The sequence below is a fragment of the Cuculus canorus genome, chromosome 2 (assembly GCF_017976375.1).
Source record: "Cuculus canorus isolate bCucCan1 chromosome 2, bCucCan1.pri, whole genome shotgun sequence".
Classification (NCBI taxonomy): Eukaryota; Metazoa; Chordata; class Aves; order Cuculiformes; family Cuculidae; genus Cuculus; species Cuculus canorus.
In genome coordinates, this window is record NC_071402.1 from 148,116,693 (window position 1) to 148,129,041 (window position 12,349).

Below are 12,349 nucleotides of genomic sequence, written 5' to 3' on the forward strand. Positions count from 1 at the left end.
AATAAAAGTACTTACAGAATAAGTTACTCGCCCAAAATTATAAAGCAAGTCAGGGTAAGAGTCAGTAACAGTAGCAAAATGCTGACTCATGCTTTATATTTTAATTGCTGTAATAATTATTGTTTTTATTCAACATCACATCTTAGACTTAACTCACATTGTAAAAATACATATGCTCATCCCACCACCTCTCACACAGACACATACAGGAGTACAGTCATTTGAGTAGTTCAGTCAAAATTGCCCATAAGTGTTTGAAGAAATCATACCTGAAAATGGATATCTATACCTAGAATGTGGGCAGCTCACATTTGCAAATCCACTCAGAGGCTAAAATGAGTGTGTGATTTGACAATGCAAAAGACACATTGCCAAATAGTTTGCATACCATGAACAATAGTGATTCTACAGGGAATTTAGTGTGTTTGTTCCTGAATCCGAAGAAAACTCGGAGTCAGATTATAATAAAGATGAGCTTTTGTTATAGAAATATGTGAACCCCCCATAAAGTTGCACTGTGTTTAAAGGGTTTTGGTTTGAATTGAATCATATTAGTTTCTTGGAGAGTAACTCTGCGAATGCTAAATAAAGTGATTCGGGGTTTGATCCAAAGCGTGTAAAATCAGTGGGAAAGTCTTTGGCTAATATAAACTATTATGACTGTTTGAGATCATGAACTAATGATAGTTTGTCATCTAAGCAACACTTTGAGTAAACATTACATTTGGTTTGATGCAGATACTTAGCCATTCTTTAGAACTGGCTTACTTTTTATTCACTGTAGCTAAAGCATTCTCATGTTTGGAAGTAGGCTTGTCCCTCTTTCTTCCAAATAAAGCATTGATGCTGAGGAAGTATTATGTTCTCAAAGTAGTTTTCTCTCCAATGCTTTATGGTACATAACAAACTTATAAGGTGTACTTTTTTCACCCTTGTGTAACTAGAAAGCTGACTGATTTCACTGTTTTCGTAATTTATTGTAGCTACTAATTGTTCATCAGCAGAGCACTCAGGAAATAATTGTATTTTGTCTGTGTCAAGTGATTAAAGTAGAAGTGGGTGGAGAGGAAAGGGTATGGAACTGTTTGTTCCTGGGGCTGTCTTGATATACTTAAATATCTTCCAGGAATATAATTACCTATAGTCTGAAAAGGAATGAATTCTTGGCTTAAGTATTGAAGGCTGTTGGGGGAAACAATTAACCATGTGGGATGTGCATGGAGTGCAGCTAGGTACAGGTGTATAAATCGTGCTGACACTAAGAGAATAGGCTATGCAAACCAATAATAGCTATGCAAACTAATAATGACTATGCAACCTGATAATAAAGAACTTGTGTATTGAATAAAACCTTAGCAGGTAATTTGTACAATACACTAGATGGTCTAATTATCCTCTTACTGTAAGAGTAAATAGAATCAGTTTACATGGGATAGGGACAGAATAGGTGGGATTTGACTATTCCCTGATACAGACCATTGCAGTTGCTTTGTTGCATCTTTTTCCTACTGCTTGTTTGTTCCTGGTGTCATCTAGATGAAGTCTATCTGCTCATCGTTATACCTTATCACTACCCCAGAAATCCTGATTGACCCTTTAAAAGTACTTTGGATTGCGACCCACCTCGACTTCCTATGCCAATACTGTTACACGTGCTGTCTCTGAACTGCGAAACTTCATAGCATAGATATAATATCACAGAGGCATGCAGTACTATTTTTGACACATCTTCCACTGAAATTAATTTAAACTAGGAAAAACAAGTTGTGTCCAAAAAGAACAAGGTTATTACATGAGTAATAGTGCTGAATAGATGGCTTTCCAGCCAACTGAAACTGTTTTCTACAGCTAGACATTTCTCTCATATGTGGATCTCTGGCACCTAGTGGTGCGTAAGCCCACACTTCAGGTTAGTCTGAGGAACCTGTAGGAGCTGTGTTCTCTGCCCATCTGTCATTTTTTCATGAGACTTACAAATCATAGACAATTAACTTTTGCGCATTCAACTTTTTAAAATTATTAAAAATCAGACAGAGAGCAGAGAAGGTTGTACAAAAATCCCAGCATTTAAAAATTAAACAAGCTGATCATGGAATGCACAGATTGGCATGAAAAGAAGGAAAGTCACTGAGATACCATTTCTGGGCAGATTGTGACAATCATTTCTTCAAGAGAAATGGCTGCTCTCTTCCTTTAATTCTACAATATTCCCTGGCCTTACATGTTGCATATAAAGTCTTTCACTACTTAAGCTCTTTCCAATATGATTTCACCCTTCATTTGTGTTGTTCTAACAGTATAAATTCTGTAGACTAGATTTTTTTTGGGTTTTTATTTTCATTTCTCCCTTACCTAATGACAGTTGTGACACTGACTTACAAAAGTCTTTTTTTATACTAGAAATAGTAGGTGTAAATGAGAGGAAATCTAGAACTAGCGTGGGACAGGAGGTAATAGGAAAATCTCCAAGAGATTCAGAGGGCTTACTATTAAAGTTGAGCGAGGAAGGAAGGGAGATGAGGGCAATGGAAAGACAACACAGATTTTAGAAGTGATTGTATCCAGAATAGGTAAGTCTTTTAATAAATATTTAAACGAGACTTTCTGTGGTCAGTGCTGATTTTGTTAGGAAGAGAACAGCAACTAGCATAGCCTTGGGGAGAAATTTATTTAAAATTATATATATGACCAATATAGATATTAATATTTTGATCACCTTTTCCATACTGTTTCTTCCCATTTGTCATATAATATGCATCAAAGTAATTTTCACTGTAAAATGGATAATGTCCGGAGTCACTGTACTAACAGCTTTTAAAAGAGAAGAGTCCCCTCAGTGGCTTGTGAATATGCGCATTTTACATTGAGAGAAAAGTACTTAGCAATCTACAGTAGCAAATGTAAGCCATTTACACTGCCCAAGTCAGCAAAAGAAAATGGAAAATTATGGAAAATGTTCTATAAATAGTTATATGAAAATGTGTCAGTCTAGTCTTTAGGCTTGATAGTTATTTTTTCCATGGTAAATTCATGTAGCTTTTCTTAAATGACACATACTGAAATTTCTAATTTGTGCTCAGCAGGTTCACTAAGTGGCATTGTTTTTTCTTCTTCCTGCTGCCAGCTGCTAAATTCACTGCTGGGTGCCACCATGAAACAAATATTATTAACATGCTATGTATTTCTAGGTTATCTAACTTTCAAACTTTGATTCTTGGGAAAAAAACAAGTTCTAAGCTCCTGAAAATGCCTCTTTCTGTGGTTTGACGTGACCTGGAGTCCACTTCTTAGTTTAAAAGTATGTTTTTCTTGTTTTATTGGGTAGGAAAATTCATGACTGAGCTAAGCAATGCTCAAAAATATTGCAGATCAAAGAGGATTTGTGTTATTGTGAAAGATACGTTGTGTCAGATATGCTGGGCTGGAGTAATTGAGCACTGCTAGTCATATATGTATCATAGTTGCTCAGAGGTTTAAAAAAACTCTGTAAGACACTTCATTAAAAGGAAACGTGCTAATTAAATGATTAATGAATCATACAATTGACTAAGTTATTTCTCCTGATCTGAGGGAGAAGAATACGTAAGACTTTCTCGCCCAGAAAACTTCCACAGTGAGCCATCATTTGGTGCTACAGGATAATTTGTAAGCTTGCCATGCTATGAGCCACAAAAGGTCTGGTTGGGAAATGAGTACGGTGATGCATACATGTTCATATTCTTTACATTGAAAGGATATGGGCTGATCCTGGTATTCTTAGACTGTGGTATTTCTACAGCTTTCTTTTATGTAGTGCAAATGTTCTTAAGATATTGAGGAAAATTCTTACTATTAATGTGATATGAAAAATGTTTTTTGCTTTAATACTCAATATAAAAATGTGAACAATAACCTTACAGCATTTTCTAGAAGGCAGAACTTCTGGCTTATGGATGACTGCTCTAACTACTTGATTATTAGATGGTATTATCCTTTCTATCTTTCTTTCAGAAGTGCTATCCAGTACTTCTGAATTCGTGAATCCTTGTAACAGCTTCAGCAGGAGTGCTGGAGTGTCCTCATTCAGAAAAAATGTCCTCCTGACTGATAGGGCAGATTGCAGAGGAAGATTTCAATGTACTTGGGCAAAACTGATCTCAGATGTGTCACTTTCTGATCATATGCTGTAATTGTTAGGCTATATTATATAAAAGGTAAGTACTGTGTAATTTTACATGGAGGTCACTTCTGCTGAAGAGTGGATGATATTAAGGAGTTCTCTGAAGATTAGTCATATCAAGTTCCTTAGCAGAATTTGGCTGGAATATTGCTTTGCCTTTTTCTTCCAAAAAGGCATGAATACAGGACACATCAACTTAAGTGCTTATGTGGATTGAGGCCAAGTGGACAACTTGGCCTGAGGCTGTCTCTGATTTCTTCACTCAGCGGGATTGATCGAAATAACTGCAAAGGAAAAAGTTCTGACAAAACTAGAAGAGATAAGGAAGAATTTATACGATTTCTGTAACTCAGGGTTACTTAAGGAAAGAGTAACCTCTCCCCCTATTTTATTGCCCTTGGGGATCATTTTTATGTGGAGAAGAAAAACAACAAAAAAAATCATGTACCATTAATCATGCTTCTAGAAATGGTGTCATAAGTAATGATCTAGTCTAATCTAATTAAATTGGTTTGGTAAGTGTACCTTCATTCCTAAATGTAAGTTCTGATCTTCTACAAACATTACAGTGCTTGTTCCCTTCTTGCATTTTATATAACATGGCACTACAATTGTGGTAATATAAATGTAGTTAAACAGTTTGTAATATGATGAGTTAAAAAACAGTCCCCCAAAATATGCAGCAGTTCCCACTGATACTAGAGAATTTTGTTTTATCTAAAATTAAACTAATTGAAACTGTGATTTATAATTTGCAATCTATACATGTTTTATAATATGTGAGAGTTAAACAAGTGAACTTGTTCTCCATTGCATTGTAAATATTTGACTGCCAACTTACTGTATATTTTTCCATAAATTATAGTATTTGTATTAGTATGGATAACAGTGGATTTGATTCATATTTCTCTTCCGATTCTTTTCCCTTTGAGGATAGATTTCGTTCTTTACAATCAAGGTTATGCATATTTTCTTTGCAGTTTTGTGGCTTGCGCATTAATGGAAAATCTAGCAATGCTTAAAATAACCTAGATGACTTTGGAGACTTCAGACATTAGTGATAGATTGCTCAGATAGATAGAATGATAAATCACTGCAGTTTTTATTGTAGCTGCTATGACCCTAGTCCTTCAAAGGTTCTTATTATTCATGTGGTGTCTTACTATTGGATTGAAAAAGGATTCAGTGTGCAAAATGCCTGAACCTGATGGAATCATAGTTTGGGGATTGTGAGGTGAGGGGAAAGCATAACTGGTTGAAATGGAATGTATTCCAGAGTGTACAGGGCATCTTAATCTCCTCCACAAAGTATCTCCAGGGTACCACATTGCAAAGTTGACATTCTGCAGGACTGAGGAGACTAGAAAAGCAATTTTGGTAGTAAAGCAGACAATGGGACCATCGTTAAAGCTTGTGTGTTAGCAGCCAGCCATTTGAGAGAGATTACAAGTACTTAGAGAAAGCAATAAATTTAGGTATTTGGTCTGAATAATTTGCACTTCAAGAAGCAGTCTTAACCTTTGATTTTTTTTTTTTTTTGCTGTTTTATTCTGTTATGGTGTCATGAATAATATATAACAGCAAAGGTTGGTCCTTCAAGAGGACATATTTATTTTTACTTACATCATTTCCTGCTTAATATCACTTATTTCTTAGCACGTGCATGTTCTCTCACACTTTCTCCTCCCTACTCTAGCCTTTTTCTTCCTTTCATTTCTTTTCCTACAATCTATTTTCCTTTGCTTCTCCTTGTTTTCACTACTTGCAACTTCCCATCTCCTTCTTCCTTTCTTTCTAACACTGAAGATAAGAAGAGTGTCAGACCTTTTTTCAGTCCCATTGATAGTTTTAATATGGTATTTAACTGGTATAAATTTCATATTCTGTCTTCGAAATATTTTTATGACACTGATTTGAAATCATAACCAATCATGAAAAATGTGGAAAGTTTTCATTTGTGGAATTAGAAGAATAGCCTTTAATAACTAGCTGAGTCATTTTCATTTGCAAGATTCCAGTCTGGAAGCCTAGGAATTAATAACATCTTCTCATTTCTCTTTGTCTTTGAAATTTAAATTGTTAGCAGAATTGTATTTAATATTGATTTCTTATAAAAATGCATTTGTATGCATCCTTTGCTCAAAGCAACACCAGGAAAAGTCTTATCTCATAATCTGTAGCGCAAAAAAACCCCTAACTCAAACACAAAATATATTGCGTACACCAGAACCTACAGTTTAGTAATACTTTGACAGTCATAGCTGAAAAATTAAGTAATGTATTTAAACTGCAGAACAGGACTGAGAAAAAATAAACCAGATTGTGTTTGCTTTTATTTTCAGAGTTAATAATGTTTTAAAGGAGTGCAATATTTAAGAGTATGTGCTAGTGCTGAGAAAGTATTAAATATCTGGCTTCTTACATAACTTCTTTTTTTTTTTCTGTACTAGCATTATAGTTCCTTGGAATTCCTTAGAATACTAATAAAGAGAAAATTGATTTCATTGATTGTCTATGCAAGTGACCAAAGTCCTTTTATGACATGTCTGAGTAATAGCATTAAGATCATTATGTGAAAATAATCAGTATGTTGTGAACAAATTGAATGGTGGTTGTTGTGATAAGACATGGATAGATCGTGTTTAATGTTTAATGTTTGCAGTCAATTATCTTAAGCTCATTTCCCTTCCAGGAAGACAGTGTTTCTTGGATGCTGAAGGCCTCTTTTCTGCTGAGACTGAATGCCTCACACAATATCCTGTCTTTAAAATATGAATGTAATGTATTGAACAGCTGCTTTTTTTAAAAAAAACAAAAAAAAAAAAGTAAACAACTACTGAAAGAACTGGTGCAATAACAACAGCTCACCGGAAAAGTGAAAAATAAAATCCTTCTTACCACAAAGGAAAATGAGTAGGCTACATAGATGAAAAAATAACTAAATGATTAACAAGAGGTGAGGGGTTATCTGTCATGATATTTACTCTTCATTATTGCTTTTGTGAGTTCAGAACCTGATCAAATTAAATTTTACCATCAAAACCAAAAAGGCATATTAGCCCCCAGCATCAGCTAGCTCAGTTTTGTGACATGCTGGAATAGATTCCAAAGGAGGTAGACAGGAGTAGGAGAGGACATTGGGAGTTTGGGAAATAATGTGTTGTGGACTAGAAGGGAATCAACTGTATTCCAGAGCAGGATGAACCCCACAATGAGTCAGTATTATTATAGCTACTTCCGAGAAGTTAAGGTCTAGATCTAGTCTTCCTGCCTGACACTTATCCATCGACAGTCTAAATTCTCCATGAGGTCAAGATCTGCTCGTGTAAATCTTCATTCCATTTGAGTGGCACAAAGTGGTGTTCATCAAACCCAAACCAGATACCTGTGGCAAAGTGCTTCCATTTCACTAGATGACTGGGAGGGATAGGAATTCCCATCCCATCCCTGAAACAGTTCTGCTGCAATGCCATTGTCCTTGTCTTGGGATTCACAAGTCCTTAAGTGTCAGGCTTGTACCATATAAATAAAGCAAGTGGCTGCCTTAGGAAACCCTGATGCTTTCCAGTATGTAGGACCAGGGTTACTTAAACATAAATGGGCAGAACAGAGGACAAAATTAATCCCACAAGGATTAATGAACTCATATCATGCTTTTTATGCTTCTTGTAATTTGTGCATTTCTTCTGAAAGTTTTTGGTATCGTTGTTTCACTGGACTTAATGCATGCACAGAAAAAGGTAAATAGAAATTTGCTGTCAGAAGCTGGCAATTTATTATCAGAAGCAATAAATAAAGTCCCCGCTCATATACACAAGATAATTAAGTACTACTGCAAAAGTTGGAAACATGGTTCTAGTAGCTTTCATTAACAGTGTTCAATGCCATGGATCAAGTTCTGTGCTTCAGTCCCATAGCATGGAGAAAACTCTAGGACAACACAGAAAGAGGTTATTTCCCTCCCAGTGTCACAGATTTGGGGTAGTGAAGCTCTGATTTCTTTTTGATTTTTATATGATGAGGGAAGGCTGCCACAGGTCTCACAACATTGCCTTCACAAGTGTTATGGTACAGCTATCTTTAACTTTTGTTCCCCGTGGAATTGGAAGGTCCACGTCACCGACCTCTTGCCCTGTGTAGGGTGTGACTGTACTTTGGGTTATGGTATAGTGTCTTGCATGGAACAGTGTCTGCTACACGCTTAGAAACTTCTGACAGTTCCACACGTGGTTAGACTGCTAGCTGAGTTGCAGCTGCTCTGGATGTATTTTTGTTTTAAGAGAGAACAAATGTAGTTGTTGAAATTTTGGATCCTGAAACTCTTACTCTCCAGCTGAGAGGGTGAGTGGCATGAGTCATGCAGAATTGTGATTAATGAGCAAACAAGGAGTTCTTCATAGTTCTAGGAGTATCAAACCCAGAAAGGTACCAAGACATCCAGCGTCAAGAATTGTTAGAAGAATGGAGAAGCCAAAGTAACTGAGATTGCAGTCATTTGCTTTGTAATTGTTAGGGCCAGAATTTCCCTGAAAGCCATGCACACTGGCAAGGAACCACAATCTGTGCTGCTGTAGACGATGTGATCAAGTGGTAGGATGTTGCTATGGAGTCAGGGCAGTCGTGAAAATGAAACTGAAGATAAATTGTGGAGTAAGTGACAGTAGGCATCCAAGTCTGGAGCAGCAGTGCCTTCATGGTACACTTGAACAGCTGTCAGTTGGCAAACCCTTGGACAAAATGTAATAACTGCCTTTTGTAGGAAAGAAGTAATATGGGTGTTGGAGGGAGAGACAGCTCAGCACACATGCAGCACAATGGTCACGGGAAGGGGACATATAGGGGAGGATTTGTACTCTGTTCCTTTATAAGGGACCTGATTAGTTTTTACAACTGTTCCAGCCTTGTAATGAGTTGGCATGGCTGTGTTTGTAGTGCAGGCTCTGTTCTGGCGTGGGTTTGAGCTTCAAGTTCAGCCTCATTTGCAGGAGATTACAGACAGTTATCCTGTAACAGGATAACCTGGAAGTTGTAAAATGTTTCTTATTTCCTTATTCTCTATGCCACCCACAACGGAAGTGCAGTTTAATAAGATCATAGATGTTTGAGATAGAAATGTTATAGAAATGCTAGACCACCTGTCTGATACCACAATACAAAATTATTTTCCACACTTTGTTGTCTAGTAACTTAGTATTTCGTTAATAAGCACAGCTGTTAAAACTGATTGATAGTAGTCTTTCATCTCCACTATTACTTTGAGATGGGGATGAATAGTGACAGTGCTGTTACCTCTGCTAAGTTAGGCATACTAGGCTTTTTCAAGTGTCTTTTCTATACTTGAATATGTAAAATTAGGTTTAATATTCTTTATTACTGATATTATTTAATTATTCTTTAATAATTCTTTATTACTGATACTGAACTTACCTCTTGAATATAAAGATATAAAATAATTTATGTTCATGTAAAAGGTTCAGCTGTCTTCAATCTTCATTCCTCTCTATTTCTAGTACACTTAGCTACCACACAATTTTTGTGTCAGTGGCCTGACCATCACTCATGTTTTTGACCCTGTTGTATCACTCCAGGACAGTTTCATTTTCAAGTCACCTTGTTCATTTGTAGTGCTGATTGTATATGAAATGTGAAAAGAAGTACACCACTTCCTTTTAAAGATATAAACATGGAAATAGGATAATAGTATCACATTTTCAAGTTTTATTTGCTTTTCCTTTTGTGTTTTGATTGCGACTACCTGTTTCAGTAACAATCTGTGGCAGGAGCATACATGTCCTGAAATTATTGCATGCCACAGCTTTATGATTTAAAAGATAGTCCTGAAATTGTTTGCAAATAAGTGATTTTGCCATGTAGATATTATAATTTAAAGTTTCATTTGGTTTTATCTTTCAAGAAATTGGGAGTTTAGAAAGAAAATTTGATCAGAAATCAAGAATTCATATGTAAGAACGTACCATACAACAGTTCAGTAAAAATTAAAGTGGTACAGTGTTCTGTTTTTAAGCATAATTCACAGCTTGGAGCTAGGTTTGTATTTCCTTCTGTTCACATTCATGGAACTATATTTTTATTTTAACCTACTAGAACTTTAGAGCAGGCTGCTGCTTATATTAAGATTGTAAATAATTAGTATTTATGTATTACATAATAGATATAACATTAATTATCAAATTTACCTGGATTATCTGTATTGTTTCTTAAGAGGTGGCTGTGCTACACGCAAAAAAAAAAACCAACAAAATGTGAACAGTGGTTAAATATCAGGAAGAATACCTGAAGTAATGCTTCCATTCTAGCTAACAACATTAACAGCTACATGACAAAAGAGAGGAAACTCTTATGTTTGTAATTTTAGCAGTATAGACATTGAAAGCCATGGGGTTTATTACCATGAGAGTTTGAAGGCTGAGTTTAGAAAGAATATGCGAATCTGTTGTGTTGGACAAAGGCTAAAAGTGCTCTTCTGTGTTAGATCTCCCATTCATTTCTAGATGGGAAAGCTGGGGTTCCAGGTAAATTCAGTATTTCTGGTGAAGCTATCTTATGAACTGAGATCACAGGTGAACAGTGTTGTAGTCAAAGCCTTATTTGGAAAAGCAATTGGTATCTAATCTAGACTTCTCTAGGGTTTTCTGATATGCGGTATATGCAGGGAAAATGCATGTGAAGCAGCGAGAAAGATACCATAAAGTGCAGCTTCTTTATTGCAGAACTGCTGTTCTGTCTGTCAGAAATGGCATTGTCTGTGGACAGTTTCCACTATAAAAAAATATTTTGATATTCCAGTCTAGATACAGACAATGGGGTTATTAACTTGTACTGAACTTCAGTGTTTTTTCAAGAAGCGGAAATCTGGTGACGTTGTAGTATCACAGTGAGTGAAGTAGTAAAATAAATTGGAAGGATCAATGTGTCTGTTATGTGTCTGTGTTAAGATCTCTTTCTTGAAATCTTTTAGAATTATCTAAAGTAAACTAAACACTTTGGTTTAGGATGATTATGACAATAAGGTTTTCTCATGAAATGTTAACAATACAAAATTATCACTTCATCAAAGCACCGCAGAGTGTTAGTTTTGATATGTAATGTGGAATCCGACTGAAAGAAGCTGAGTCTCTTTAAGCTAAACAGCAAACTCTATTATGAGTGGAGGACAAGGAGGGTTCTCTGGAGTATTATTCAGAACAGCTATTTTTTCCTTATTATTAGTAGCTACAAATAGCTTCCCCAGTTTGTGACAGCCTTTGCTATACCAAGTTTTTTTCATTTGTGAATATGTCTCAAGAGTGAAGATTACATGACATGTCAATCTTCTAACGCTATGGTTAGCTCAGAATTCTGATAGCAACATGTAGGTCTTTAAACAGAAAGTCATGCATTCTCATTAATTATAGAAACTGGTATATGGTGCTTATTTCTCCTTCTTTTGAGCTGTAACTTCATGGTAAAAAGCTGATATGCTACTGTTTTCCTAATGTTGCCTGAACAGCTCAGTTGCTGTAGCCAGATAAAATCACCATAGGAAAAAGTCTCCCGTTCCTGACTTTGTCTCATACTGTTCTCCACATCCCTCTTGAGATGCTTCATTACAAATGATATGTTTGAAAACTTCAGACTTTAAATAGTTAGTGTATGATTTGTTTGTCATATTTCCACTTTCACTTGTGCCTGCTGTTCTTGCCATGCCTGTACACCACCAGGTCTTTTTCTCCTGAGCAATAGCTGGGTCAAGGAAAGCTACAAGCTCATATTTAATATGCTAAAATATACACACTGAATCCAAGTGACAAACCCAATGATGTAATGTATTTCATTAAATTAATTAATTCAAGCTATAAGGAGGGTACCACTTGACTTTTAATATGATGTTGGTTATCTGTTATAGGATGAAGAATTTGAGATCAAATTACATGACACAATATTGGAAAAAGACTACAAAAATAAGGATGCAGGAATACAAATCTTCAAAGTCATCATGGAGTTAACATGTATTGGAATGAGTGACAGCTTTCTTGACTCTTCCACAGGCTGGAGTTGGAGATATATTAATAAATCTGGTCTCAGTAGAAATGCTATTTCATTCAACCTCTGACTCAGTACTGTCCCTTGAAATATGTTCTTTACTTAAAAGGTTGTCTTTACTACATCTGAGAACTTACAAGTATTTAT